The following is a 15,809-nucleotide window of genomic DNA, read 5'->3' on the forward strand; positions in this document are numbered from 1 at the left end:
CAATAGAATTACCCTCCCTTATTTACAATATAATTCTCTTAATTATTTCTTGTACATACATTTTGAATCACATCAGATAGGGTTATACTTTTTGCTTCATCTATCAAACATAATTTAGGAAACTTAAAAGGAAAAGTCCCTTGTATTTATTCATGTTTTTGCTTACTGGTTTGTTTGTTTTTTTCTTTCCTGATGTTCCAAGGTTCCTTCTTTTATCATTTCTTTTCCATTTAGAAAAATTTTAGAGTAGGTCTACTGGTGATAAATTCTCTTAGTTTATCTTCATCTGAAAAAGGCTTGATTTCTACTTAATTTTTGAGATATTTTCATTAGATACAAGATTATGGGTTGACAGTTTTTTTCTTTCAGTTCTTTAAAAATGGTAGCTTATTTCCTTCTGGTCTCCATGGTTTTTGATTTGTAATCCATTATCATTTGAATTGTTTTTCCCTTATAGTTAAGGTGTTTCTTTTTTTACTGCCTTTAGGACCTTTCATTAGTTTGTTCAAAATTTGGCTATGATGCATAATTGGTGTAGATTTCCTTGGATTTATCCTGTTTGGGAATAATTTTTACCTTTTCAATCCGTAAGTTTATGTATTTTTCCAAATAGTTGTCAGTCAACTATTATTTCTTCAGGTGCTTTTCCAGCCCCATCCTCTTTACTCATACCTTCCAGGACTCAAACATAAATGTTAGCTCCTTTGTTATAGTTCCACAGGTCCCTTAACTCTTAACTTTTTTAGTCAGTTTTAGATTTTCCTGGTGCTTGGTATGATAACTGATTATCAATTGAAACCTGGATATTTTGCTATGTTAAGAGATTCTAGATCTTATTTAAATCTCAGAAGTGGTTTTCTCTTGACACCCAGAGAGGGAAGGGTGCTACCTCCTTAATCCCAGGTAGGGGTAGAAGTCCATCCAGGTTCTTTACTCTGGCTCCCTTGATACTCAAGGGAGAATACTCCTTATTACTATGGGCAGGAATGGAATTTCCAGCTCTTCATAGGTCTTCCTTAATGGGAAGCCTCCTTAGTGCTCTCTATCTGACCACACATAGAGAGAGGGAGTGGCCTCATTTCTCCTGAAGAGTGGTATAAATCCTTACTTTCCTCTAGGGGTCCTTTGATACCACTCTAGCAGGAAGAGACAGGGGGATCCTGTTACTGCTGCATGGGGATTGAAGTCCAATGCTCCCCATGTGATATCCACTGACACCATGGATATTTGTGCATGAGAGGGTGGCTCATTACTGCCCACAGGGATGAGTGTCTGATAAGTAAGTGGGCAGTGAGTATTAGGATGCCTTATTACAGCCTATGATGGTTAAAGTCTAGGGTTTTCACTTGTCACTTGTCCTTTCCGGGTGGGGTTGGGGATGAGGGTGGGGGTGACAGTGAGGGTGGGGGTAGGCTCAGTTTCTTCTATGTTCTTATTTTGTGTGGTGTTTATTTTTTAAACAATTTTTGTCTTGTTAGACTGCTCCTTTCCTGGACCTCTGGCTAAATAGCAGCCTGCTGCTGTTGTTTGCATTTGCTTTATTCATTGGTGTTTCTCGGTTGCTGACTTCTTCAGCTCCAAGTCTGGGATATATGAAACAAAAATAAAACGTAAGGAACCCATCACCATGTTGTTAGGGTCCTGATGTCCCTAACTCATCTGCCTTCTTCTCTTCACCTTTTGGTCTTATGTTTGTTTTATATATAATATCAAGCATTTTGTACTGTATTTAGTGAAAGGAATAGGGAAAAGTGCATCTACTCCACCTTCCTGGAAGGGAAGTCCTCAGAAGCATTTGTTTTTAAGCATCAGATCTTCTGGATTCCAGATGTTCTGATTGCATAATTTGTATGCTTGTTATTTGTGTGAAAGGTGCCCTTTCATATAGGTTTATTCCTTGAAAAATTTAATTTTTCCTAAACCAATACGAGTTACAAATTTTCAAATGAAGCATTTAAATAGATGCTAGTTAAAAAAAAAAAAGCCTTTGTTTTTAAGTGGCATTTTACTCTCTAAATCAGTGTTTCTTATTCTTTTTTGGAAAGGTTAGGGGAGATGTCAAAAGACTTGTTTGAGAATCTGATTAAAGTAGTATACCTCTGCCCCCAAATTTTGCTTACCATTTATGAGGTTTATAGATAGCATATAGAGCTTGGTAAATAATATCTATCTTATGTATTGGTAACATGAGTTATGAAGCTGATAAAAGACCAAGAATGGAAAAGGAAAAAAATAATTAAGAAATAAAGGACTCAGAACTCATTCTATGATAGGCTGGTAGTCCTCATAGCCAAACTCTCTACAAAACTCCATTTTATCAAGTTTAGGTAGAAAGATGACTTGTGTATACTGGAAGGAACTTCTGTCAGTTCCTATTAATGCAGTCCTTAAAAGTGGTGGAGTTACTATTCCAATCTAGGTCTTCTTTGCTTTAATACCTATATTATAGTCCTTATTCCTATCTTAAGCACTTGGTGTTTTCTGTCATTTATTTATTTCCAACTAGCTGTTTGGGGAATTTCCTAATCACTTAGACCATAGCCCTATGTTTGGACTGTCCATCACTTGGCCTGAAAAAGCAAGCATTATGTGAAAAAAAAATGTTTATAAAGACGGAGATTTTCCTTCCCATTGAACAAAAGATTGATGTTGGATCACTGTTGTTGAGGAAGGATTGCTAAAGAGAGTTTTTCAGTTATTTATTGCTGTGTAACAAACCACCCCAAAACATAATAGTTTGAAACCACAACTATTAATTATTTCTCAAAATTCTCTGGATTGGTAATCTGGATGTTTTTTCTACTGGTCTTGACTGGGATCACATGATTGCATTTGTATGATGAGTCGGTTGAGGTGGTGGCCCAAGATGTCCTCCCTAATACCTCTGGCACTTGATGTTAGCAGTCTGCTGGGGCACCTTGGTTCTCCTCCACATGGCCTCTCATCCTCCATTTGGTGAAACTGGTCTACTTTAATGCATGGTAGTCTCAATGTCCCAAGAGAGAGAGATATTAAAGCTATGAGCCTCTGAAGGCCTTGAAGTCATATAATATTACTTCTACTGCATCCTGGTGGTCAAAGCAAATCACAGGGCCAGCCTAGATTCAAGCAGAAGGGAAATAGATTTCGTCTCTTATTGGGAAGAAGGGCAAAGTCACACTGCAAAAGGACATATGAGATGAGAGGAATTGTGGCCATTTCTGCAAACAATCTACTGCAGGGGACAAGAAAGTATAATACTGATGAAGTAGAGGAGGTGATTTGTGCAGAAGGTTAATGAGTGGTAGGGTGAGCTACTGACACAGGTCCATGTGTCCTGCAACAAACTCAAGCTATGAACAGCAGCCAAAGAAAAAAGTGTGAAACATTTGGCAGGCAGGCTTTCTATGATGACTAGCTCTAGGGACTACTCGTTTTGACTTGGCTAGTAGACAGAACTTGGCTTTTTTCCTTAGAGTTTTCTCCCTTTTGTAAGCAAAGGCTGAAGTCAATAGGCTATAGTTCAATTTGGATAACATAATCAGCCTGGGACAAAAAAAAATATTTCCTAAGCTAAGCACCTCATGGATTAAAAAAAATCAAATATGAAATGAATCTGCCTACAAAACACCTATTATGCAGAGATTTTGGCTGTTATTAGTGTTGTAAGCAATGAAAAAATGAAGACTATGGGGTTTTTCAAATTTTTGGTGCTTATAATCTAATGCTTTAGTAGCATTAGTTCAGTAAGCTAGCTCTAAAGAGGTTATGGGGTCTTTCCTGGTAAGGCTGATGCCATATCATCCAGTACTGCACTGATTGGATATCTCAGGTGAGATGTTTATATCAGGCATTCACTTCTTGAACATGATCTGTGAATAGACATGTGACTGTGCCTATGAAATTGTGTGCTGAATCAGCTATAACCAGGAGATATTAATCACATGGCTGCATTCCAGTACTTGCTGTGTATCCAGTCCTGTCTTACAGAATGCCACTTTTTCAAGTTCCACCACTTGGGATCTCTGAGCTCTAAATATACAACCTTACTCTAACCTGGTAGTAAGGAACAGCCTAATGTGACTAACACATGACAGTGATTACTAAGAGAGCTCTTCAAAAGATACCTTATTGTTCTATATGTATTTCATTTTTTAACTGAAACATTTCCAGAGTGTTGGCAATAGAGAAGGCATTCTCATGGAAGATAATAAAAAATAATATGAGGCTGATCTTAACACATGTATAGAATAGAGAAGTGATCTGAAGGATTTTAAGAAAGGAATAAACCTAGAAGAATATCCTTTCTGGATCATTTCTGATATCTGAAATTTTACCGCTAAAGCAATTCTTTCTTTCTCTCCTCCTTTTCTTTCTAACGGTTTCCTGTAGGCTTTCTCTATTAAAGTGCAAACACTCCTGGTATGTTGCTATATAAGGCTTCTCTATTCCATGAGATAGTGGATATCATACAAACCTTGATTTCTGACTCTATCCTCACTAATGAGAAAGTTACTAAACTTTTGTTAGACTCATTGGGTTTTGTGGGGATTCAGTTTTATTATATATACATACATATATGCATACAAATACATATACACATGCATACATATATAATAGAATTTAATGTCTATATTAATGCCCATTTATATATATATATATGTATAAAATCCCTCCTCTATCCTGACAAATAATAGATGTTTAATAAACATGAATTTCCTGCTTCTCTTATAATAGAAAGTTAGCAAAAATACCTAGGTAGTATTTTCTTTCATTGCTCCTTCCTGACATTAGGAAGAGGTGTGTCACTTGGGGTCTATGGGAAGAAATGGAGGTTCTGTGAACTTGAGTGAGGAACAATTATGTATTTATTTTCATTAACCTTTAACTGAAATTTTGAATTTCATTCAATTGAAAATGTATGCTACAAACCACAACAATATTAGCAATACAATATGAGACTTTGTTGACTTTGTCAACCTGTAGGAGTAACAAATATTTTCAAGTCGCATAATAAAATTTGCATAAAATTTAAAACATGATTTATATTCATGATTACTTTGAATTGGTGGTTATTAGACTGCTACTATATACACACATATTACTATCTTGCAAATTTATTTAGTGATTTGATAAGTGTATTTCACTATAATTAGTTTTATTTTTAACTATGCATTTTATTTTATGGATTTAGGAACATACTAAGAAGTAATCTATGTTCAGTGAAAGAAAAAAGTTAAACATGTTGCTTGTACTTTTTCAGTAGTGATCTTTATGGTAGCAACTTCTGTTGTAAGGTTTAGTCATGTAATCACTTACACTTTGGGTTCTTAATTATTAGGCTCTGGACATGACTGTTTTTTAGAAATTTACCATTTTATTCAAAACAATTCTCCACAGTGATTAAGTTTATTATTGAACAGCTAAAGTTTTTGTATGTAGAAGACATGAAACCATAACATATCTGCACAATAGAATACAAACTAATATAAAAAGGAATGAAAAATATAAATACTACTATGGAATAATTTTCAGGATATACTGTTAATTTAAAGAAGAAAAAGAAGACAGATGTATATAGTATTCTACCTTTTATCTAAGAAAGAGTTATATAAATAAATATAAAATAAAAATATATGTTAGTTACCTTACTTTTATAAAAATGGCGTAAATAAAATGAGATATCCTGGATTAGATCTTGGATCAGAAAGAGGACATTAATGGGAAAACTAGTGATATCTGAGTAAAAGTCTATAATTTAGTTGATAGTGTGTACCAGTTGTTAATTTTTCATTTTTGACAAATGTACAATGGTTATGTGAGATGTCAACATTGGGCAAAGCTCGATGAAGGGCATATAGACCTCTATTTTTGCAACTTTTCTGAAAACAGAAAATTATTTGAAAATAAAATTTAAGGAGTAAAGAAAAATGAAAGGATAAACCAGAAACTAATAAAAATGTTTAGTGAGATGGAGGGAACACGATAGAGACAATAGGGGTAGAAAATAGAAACCTCCGAATGTACATGATATTGTAGATCGAACTCAGCCTAACCACTGAAATGTTTTATGTAATTATAAGAGAGAATTAAATAAAGAAAAAAAGTTGGGCAGCCCGGGTGGCTCAGCGGTTTAGAGCCGCCTTCAGCCCAGGGCCTGATCATGGAGACGCGGAATCGAGTCCCATGTTGGGCCCCTTGCATGGAGCCTGCTTCTCCCTCTGCTGGTGTCTCTGCCTCTCTCTCTCGCTCTCTCTCTCTGTCTGTCTCTCATGAATAAATAAATAAAATCTTAAAAAAAAAAGAAAAATTCCTAAAATCACAAGTAAAATGAAACCTGATGTACCTACTTTTTGCATTGCTGACTTAATCACATGAAGAGGAGTTATTTTAAGGGATTTTAAAACCAAATAATTTGACTTCACACTGCTAGTGAGATATATCCTATGGCCAAAACAAACTGCAAAGACAAGGTTAAACTGTCTTTAGTAATCATATTGTAATAATATATTAATACTTTAAAAATATTTATTTATTTGAGAGAGAGCATAAGTAGGGAGGAAGGGGGAGAGGGAGAAGCAGCTTTTCCCTGAGCAGGGAGCCTTACATGGGGGTTCAATCCCAGGACCCTGGGGATATCATAATTATATGAAAATCAGTAATTTTAGTATAAGATAAAGAGATAAAAGCAAAAAGAAGTAAAACGCTCTGTAGTTATATATTTGAATTGAAAATAGTGGTATCAATTTAGATGATTTTCTCATAATACTTATCAGTGATAACATGATTTCCTAATTTATTGGTAACTGGAAGCAGCAAGTTAGGTGGTGGTAAAAAGGAAGGTTTACTTTTTATAGCTATTGTCAAGTGAGGGGAAAGGGTACTCTTGAGGTAGTGAGTACAGGAACAACTGGCACTTCATACTTCATCATTGAAGATGTTAAAATAAAATGAATGATATTCACAATCATGATTTGAATCAAAAGCTCCAATTATGACATGTCTTCTGTTGGAGAACAGTCAAATGTTTCACTGTATTAGAAAATAAATAGAACACGTTTTAACATTTAAACATAAGTTTCAGGTATATCAAAATTTATTTATGTGACTTTCTTTATTTCCAGGTGACACTGAAAAATAAGGGGTAATTATTCTGGAAACACAAATGTGATCTAGTGTCTCCTATTGATTTGTACCATGGATTACTTACAGCATCTTGGTAGGAGCAAGTGTCTGGTCTGACTCTATAATTACAAAAAGAATTGACTGATAAGTAGTTATGTGAATTCATGTGCCTCTCAGAATGTAAGTGCTACCTAAATAGATCATTATAAGATGATCAAGGCTATCTAAATATGTAGTTAATCTTCAAATAAATTTGGAATATCTTTTCCTTTCCCCATAGGATTTTGCACGAGACATCAGTGTGCTGACTTACTTAACATTTTTTAATTTAATTTCCTCTCCTTATTTATCTCTTCATGTCTTAAAAATTACTAGCATTATAATTTGCTTTACATTTTAAACTTATGATTTATTGAGTCACTAAGTTCAGCTATCAATAGCATAGAATACTGTTAGTCGAACTTGTCCTTAAGTGAGGTAGTCAAGCATTAATAGCTTTCTTTTTTGGTAGAACAGTTAATTTCTGAAACTACACTTTTCTGTTGTCTGTTTTCTGGAACTAATAGTAGAGAAATATACTGAAGTGATGACATTATAAGTAGAAGAGGTGCTCTTATTTTTTAATAAATAAATACATTATATAAAGTGTATTAATTCATTCTTTCTTAAGTATCAATGTATTAGGCACTATGCTAGATACTGTATTAGATAGAGGTGAATTTCATAGATACTGCCCCTCATCACCTTTTTGCCTATGCCTACCATTCTTTCATACTCTATAAAATTCATTACATAGGGGCACTTGGGTGGTTCAGTCAGTTAAGCATCTGCCTTTGTCTCAGGTCATGATCCTGGGGTCCTGGGAGCAAGCCTCCACATAGGGCTCCAGCCCCACATAGGGCTCCCTGCTCAGAGGGGAGCCTGTTTCTCCCTCTCCCTCTGCTCCCTGCCCCCTGCTTGTGCTCTCTCTCACTAACTCACTCTCTCAAATAAATAATTAAAAATCTTGCAAAAAATTTATTGCATAGTTGTGTGAACATTCTCAATCGCTATTCATGTATTTTAACAAGCTTTTAAAGTGGCATATATACTTGAAATTGTTAGAAGACTGTCATTTTAGTGTTAGTAAAATCAGAGTGCTTTCCTTCTAACACCTAGCTGAAGTAAACTTCATTGAGAGAATAATTTTTTTTAATGGGGCTCACAGAAGAAATAGTTGATTAATTCGGCACATTCGGTATAGTAGTGAAGATATTTGGACAGCTAGAAGACAAATAAGGTCAGTGAGTACTTAAGGAATCTAGAGTAAGAGGGAGAAAGGTATAAGGAAAGGAAGATCCATTTCTAAGGACAAACTGCTTTGAAATGGTGCCATGTACTGACATTGTGGGGTAGAACACTTCAGACATTTCTCTGCTGTCTCATCCCTTACTCTCTCTCCCATCTTTCCCCCCTTGCCCTCTTTTGTTAAGGCTGGCTTTTTTTTTTTTTTAAACGACATATATAGATCTGAATATTCTCACCATTTCCTTCATCAACAAATCTGCCAGAATAATCTCTTAAAAACATATTCCAAGTAATATAACTTTCTTGCTTAAAATACTCCAGCGGCTTCACAGTGTACTTAGAATACTAATTCTGTACCTCAGCCTACAAAAGTTTACTTGGTCTGGCCCAAGCTTTTCCCTGTTCTCTCCTTTATGCTTCAGCCACATTTCTCAATGATTTGGATATACTGACTGTATTTCTGGTTGAAGCCTTTTGACCTTGACATTGGGTCTCTACGCCTCTTGACTCTTTTCCTAGACCTTTGTATCTCACCCACCCCCATGTCACTTTCTAAATAGAAATACTTTATTTACTTGTTTTTGTTTCTCCTCTTCTGCTAGAATATTAGCTCCATGAGGATAGAGACTTGCTGTTTCGTATTCTACACTGTTCTTTAAAGATGTTTTAAATCAATAAATGGAGCAAATCTAATTGTTTTTTATTGTTTCTATTTTAGGGGACTACCTTTTATAAATAGTGTCATGTTTTCACTTAATTTTCTCTTCATAAAAGCCCTAAACTTCAAAATAATATGTAAATATTTGTATAAACTGAAAAAAGACTTTGCTTTATATTTAAGTCTCTTTAATTTGGGGGAAGTTGAGATGATAAGAGCTCTAGCTAGCTCTCTTTTTCTTATAGTTCATATTTATGTTGAAAGGCAGAAAACATATTTTTAAGTTCATGGGATGTGTTCTTCAGTGGATTGGTCAGTGGTAGCCAGGGAATGTCCTCTTTATTGCATAACAAACTGAGAAAGATGAATGTCAAACCAACACTATTGCTTTTTATCTTATGTTATTTTATTCTTACTGTACCAGCATCCTCACTCTTTTGTCCTCCAACTAGTTTAGAATTTTCTTAATGATGGAAATTGGATCTTATATTTCTGTTTCCCAGTAGGGTTTAGCATAGTGCTAGAGGGATAGTAAATAATTAGTAATAATTTTTGGTCAAATGATAATAATTAAAATAACTTCACTTTATATAGATCTTAGCCATCTAGCAAGAAGTAGCACAACTTTTCTTAGAAAAACCCAGTGATATAGAAAAGCAAATATTTTCTTACTTTTGCAGATTAAAATACTGAGATTGCAGAGTTTACCAGAATTGCCTAAATTCACTCAGCTGGTAGTGGCTGAGCTGGGACTAGGGACTCCTGAGAGAGTATTCTATTCTAAGGGTTCACATCTCCAAATGACACTTTGTTGGTGATGATGATAACTGTTTAAAAATTAAAATTACTAACTAATTTCAGGTAAGATTTAGTGAAATATTGTCCATCCTTTGATAACAGAGTAAAAATATGTGTTAAGTCTTTGAAAAAGAAATCACATACAGTTTTTCAGATACCAGTGAGACCTCTGAGTATATCTGGGCATTTGGATGGTGGAAGAAAAGATGGTGCCATTGGGCCTTCTGAGCTTTCAAGGCATATTGTGCTTTCCAAACATTCTTATAACCCACTCAGTGTGCCACAAAATTACCTCACTATTGGCAAATGTGGTGGTATCAAACAATTTGCTCTTCTGACAGAATTTGGAGAAATTATGTATCTCCTTGTACATTTTTAAATTGGCATCCAAAATTCTCATTATAAGAGAAATAGTTACAAATGATGCAATTGTCATTGTATTATAAACATTGACATAATATAAAACTATTGTGTCATTTTTTAAATTGTGTCCAATGGCATATAAATGCAATTATCAACTAAGATGCAATAATCTGGGACCCCTGGGTGGCTCAGTGGTTGAGCATCTGCCTTTGGCTCAGGGCATGATGCGGGGGTCCAGGATCGAGTCCCACATTGAGTTCCCTGTGAGGAGCCTGCTTCTCTCTCTGTCTATGTCTCTGCCTCTCTCTCTGTGTCTCTCATGAATAAATAAATAAAATCTTTAAAAAATTAAGAAAAATGCAACAATCTGTTCTAAAAATACAGGAATAAGCTCTTCTTAACAGTTGGAAAATTTATAACTCTTTCTCCTAAAACTTCAATTTTTTGTTCCATTTTTCTCTCAGAAGTCATAATGTAAATAGCTCTATTTTTAATGTTGTTTATGGACCACTTATTATATACCCTTTAAGAAAGATATGTATGTATTCAATTCTATGATAGTAAATTAATTTTAAAAACTAATTTCCTGTGACCATAAGGCACAAAGTATTTAAAAACATCATTCTGGATTGCTTTATCACTACAAGTGATTGTCAGTGCATGGTTAATAAAAACAAAATAAATATATTAAATTTTTGATAATTATTAACAAAGAAAGTAAAATTTTATTGGAAATACCCTTACTACTAGTAAGATACATAGGGCATGTAATTTCCCACTCAATTTATGTATCTATGGGTACTGTTTGTTGCTTGATTTTAATGATCTATATGAGCTGACAAGTTGATTTTGGTCTCCCAATTTTGCCAAAAAGCAGACAGGTTACGACAACCTGATTTAAAAAAGGTTTAGTTACATTGTCATTAGAATAATTCATTTTCTTAGTACCAATGCAGATATTTGAAAAAGTTTCTTTGTTTGGTGTCCCAGAAGCTTTTACATTTGTGGGTCATGAACCATGAGCTGGTAAGATTCTGTGTGGGTAAAAACTTCCATCTGTCCTTTGTAAAGAGGGAGGAGATTGTGAAAGAGCACTATAGGCATATTCTTAGGCAGATCAGCTTTAGTAAACAGAATATATGGAAATTGAAAATTTGGGAATGTAATTATCTGTAAAGCCATTTGAACACCACTGGATTAATGGACAAACTGTGGGAGTTTAAAGAAACACCCCGAAAAACAGGATCAGGAAGAGGGTGATTACATTCTGCCACCATTCACATTTTCTTTTTTTTTTTTTTAATTTATTTTTTATTGGTGTTCAATTTACTAACATACAGAATAACCCCCAGTGCCCGTCACCCATTCACTCCCACCCCCCTCCCTCCTCCCCTTCTACCACCCCTAGTTCATTTCCCAGAGTTAGCAGTCTTTACGTTCTGTCTCCCTTTCTGATATTTCCCACACATTTCTTCTCCCTTCCCTTATATTCCCTTTCACTATTATTTATATTCCCCAAATGAATGAGAACATATAATGTTTATCCTTCTCCGACTGACTTACTTCACTCAGCATAATACCCTCCAGTTCCATCCACGTTGAAGCAAATGGTGGGTATTTGTCATTTCTAACAGCTGAGTAATATTCCATTGTATACATAAACCACATCTTCTTTATCCATTCATCTTTCGTTGGACACCGAGGCTCCTTCCACAGTTTGGCTATCGTGGCCATTGCTGCTATAAACATTGGGGTGCAGGTGTCCCGGCGTTTCACTGCATCTGTATCTTTGGGGTAAATCCCCAACAGTGCAATTGCTGGGTCGTAGGGCAGGTCTATTTTTAACTCTTTGAGGAACCTCCACACAGTTTTCCAGAGTGGCTGCACCAGTTCACATTCCCACCAACAGTGTAAGAGGGTTCCCTTTTCTCCGCATCCCCTCCAACATTTGTTGTTTCCTGCCTTGTTAATTTGCCCCATTCTCACCGGTGTGGGGTGGTATCTCATTGTGGTTTTGATTTGTATTTTCCTGATGGCAAGTGATGCAGAGCATTTTCTCATATGCATGTTGGCCATGTCTATGTCTTCCTCTGTGAGATTTCTCTTTATGTCTTTTGCCCATTTCATGATTGGATTGTTTGTTTCTTTGGTGTTGAGTTTAATAAGTTCTTTATAGATCTTGGAAACTAGCCCTTTATCTGATATGTCATTTGCAAATATCTTCTCCCATTCTGTAGGTTGTCTTTTAGTTTTGTTGACTGTATCCTTTGCTGTGCAAAAGCTTCTTATCTTGATGAAGTTCCAATAGTTCATTTTTGCTTTTGTTTCTTTTGCCTTCGTGGATGTATCTTGCAAGAAGTTACTGTGGCCGAGTTCAAAAAGGGTGTTGCCTGTGTTCTTCTCTAGGATTTTGATGGAATCTTGTCTCACATTTAGATCTTTCATCCATTTTGAGTTTATCTTTACGTATGGTGAAAGAGAGTGGTCTAGTTTCATTCTTCTGCATGTGGATGTCCAATTTTCCCAGCACCATTTATTGAAGAGACTGTCTTTCTTCCAATGGATAGTCTTTCCTCCTTTATCGAATATTAGTTGCCCATAAAGTTCAGGGTCCACTTCTGGGTTCTCTATTCTGTTCCACTGATCTATGTGTCTGTTTTTGTGCCAGTACCACACTGTCTTGATGACCACAGCTTTGTAGTAGAACCTGAAATCTGGCATTGTGATGCCCCCAGATATGGTTTTCTTTTTTAAAATTCCCCTGGCTATTCGGGGTCTTTTCTGATTCCACACAAATCTTAAAATAATTTGTTCTAACTCTCTGAAGAAAGTCCATGGTATTTTGATAGGGATTGCATTAAACGTGTATATTGCCCTGGGTAACATTGACATTTTCACAATATTAATTCTGCCAATCCATGAGCATGGAATACTTTTTCCATCTCTTTGTGTCTTCCTCAATTTCTTTCAGAAGTGTTCTATAGTTTTGAGGGTATAGACCAATATCCCTGATGAACATGGATGCAAAAATTCTCAACAAGATACTAGCCAATAGGATCCAACAGTACATTAAGAAAATTATTCACCATGACCAAGTAGGATTTATCCCTGGGACACAAGGCTGGTTCAACACCCGTAAAACAATCAATGTGATTCATCATATCAGCAAGAGAAAAACCAAGAACCATATGATCCTCTCATTAGATGCAGAGAAAGCATTTGACAAAATACAGCATCCATTTCTGATCAAAACTCTTCAGAGTGTAGGGATAGAGGGAACATTCTTCGACATCTTAAAAGCCATCTATGAAAAGCCCACAGCAAATATCATTCTCAATGAGGAAGCACTGGGAGCCTTTCCCCTAAGATCAGGAACAAGACAGGGATGTCCACTCTCACCACTGCTATTCAACATAGTACTGGAAGTCCTAGCCTCAGCAATCAGACAACAAAAAGACATTAAAGGCATTCAAATTGGCAAAGAAGAAGTCAAACTCTCCCTCTTCGCCGATGACATGATACTCTACATAGAAAACCCAAAAGTCTCCACCCCAAGATTGCTAGAACTCATACAGCAATGCGGTAGCGTGGCAGGATACAAAATCAATGCCCAGAAATCAGTGGCATTTCTATACACTAACAATGAGACTGAAGAAAGAGAAATTAAGTAGTCAATCCCGTTTACAATTGCACCCAAAAGCATAAGATACCTAGGAATAAACCTAACCAAAGATGTAAAGGATCTATACATTCACATTTTCTTAATTATTGTTAATTGTCCCAGTGTAGAGGAAAGCTCCAACAATGGCCAAATAGGATGGCTTTTTATTGATGTCTCAGAAAATTGCTAAGTCAGTAGGAGAAAATAAGACATGTCTTCAACTATTATCATTTGGAGATGTTTTGCTTATTTTTTGAAACTAGAAAAATAACACAGTACACAGTACACTAGTGTGTACTGAAGGCAAAAGGGTTTGCATTTTTCGCAGGAATAAATAATATATATTAATAATAATATGAGGTAATATTTTGAGATGGTGTTGATTTTTGGTGATTTTGTCACATCCTCCTTTAGTGTATGTTTTTATTTTCTTATCCTTCAGTTCAACTCTTGGGTTGCTATGATGATCCACCCACCCTGGACCCGTACCCCTGTCGCCAGGCAACTGAATTTTAAGAGGAAATTCCTGGAGACCCTAAAACCTTCAAGACACAAAGAATACAAGATAGAGAAAAATAGTGACAGTCAGTTCTTTTGGAGTAACATATCACTGCCTCAAACATACTTCATAGGTAATGCTCCTTATTTCTTTCTTCCATGGCTCTGTGTGACTGGGGGGGATAAGTAAAATGTTAGTTTCTGTGTGCTGGACCAGTGTATATTCTGTTGGCCAAGTAGTATTTTTGTAAGCCAAATGGCCTCTTTAGATTGATTTCCAAGGCTGGGCATTTAGATCAGATTCACGTGATGCAAATATTGCATATCATATGAAACAGAAGACCCTGACCAGATACTGACCTCCCAGAATGTGGTGCCAAAAGATTAACAAATGGATGAAATTTGGGTCTCTGATGTCAACCTGGCTTTTAAAAAGGAGTTATAAGCAATGGTAGTGATAAGTAGGCAAAATACTGTTACATGTAAGTCTAAATAAACAAAATGATAGGAGCACACTGAATATAAATAGATAAAAGTTTTCTTTATGGCTAAGATAAAGCACATAGCAAGGCAGGATCTTCATTTATGATTATAGCATTTGTTTTGGCTTCATTGCCCTTGAGTTTTTAAGTAAATCTGTGTATTTTCATAAATCTTCCATGCTGTTTTATTTTTAATGAAAGCATATGCATCAGTTTAAAGAGAAATAGTGTTCTTGAGTCTATATAGCTCCCTACCTCTGTAGGTAACAAGACCCTTCCCTATAATTTCTTTTTTACTGGAGCCAGTTTTTTGTTCAAGAAACAAAACCATTCTGAACAAACCTATAAGATGGTATTAAGCTGTTATGTTCTATATTCCAAGGATAGTTCTTCCAGTACAGTAAGCTGTAGCCATCATGATAAACCTTTGAGCCCATCATGAGAGTATTTCTATATTTCTCATAAAGTCTTAGCCTATGTTATATCCTGTGCAGTGTATGGGATAAGATTAAATCAAAATTAAATCTTACAATAAGTATGTTCCTCGAGGGGCTTATTCCAGAGTAACCCCCTTAAAACATGTCATTAACACATGGATCATTGAACTTTTACAATTATAGGACCTGAGGATATCTTTAGTCTATTTTTCAAAAGGTTTAGAGATACAGAGATTTGTCAAAGACTACATCATGAGTTGGTTCCAAAGCTGTGACTGAGCTTACATCTCCTAACTCCCAATTCAGTCTCCTCCACTATTCCATTTGGCCTCCTGAGACAGCCCACTGACCGTGTGTGCACACACACAGAAGGTGCTATAGAAGCAGGAAATAATAAAGACCTTGCATTTATCCTTCTAGAGCCTGTCCAGGAGTATTTGGCTTCAACCATTGAATCAAAGTAAAATCTTTAGAAACATCAGTGTATTTATTCTTTACCCTGATGACCAGATTTAGACTTG

At 35.6% G+C, this 15,809-nt stretch overlaps 1 long non-coding RNA gene across 3 annotated transcripts in view; it reads left to right on the forward strand.

Moving 5' to 3' along the window:
• LOC144313025 (uncharacterized) overlaps positions 1–14,907 on the forward strand; it is a 99,141-nt gene extending 84,234 nt beyond the window's left edge. For all 3 annotated transcript variants that reach the window (XR_013378698.1, XR_013378699.1, XR_013378700.1), the window contains one exon: positions 14,314–14,907. This is a non-coding gene — a long non-coding RNA (uncharacterized LOC144313025). The remainder of the gene's footprint in view (positions 1–14,313) is intronic.
• The last annotated feature ends 902 nt before the right edge of the window (positions 14,908–15,809 follow it).

Source organism: Canis aureus, chromosome 4 (assembly GCF_053574225.1).
Source record: "Canis aureus isolate CA01 chromosome 4, VMU_Caureus_v.1.0, whole genome shotgun sequence".
Taxonomy (NCBI): Eukaryota; Metazoa; Chordata; class Mammalia; order Carnivora; family Canidae; genus Canis; species Canis aureus.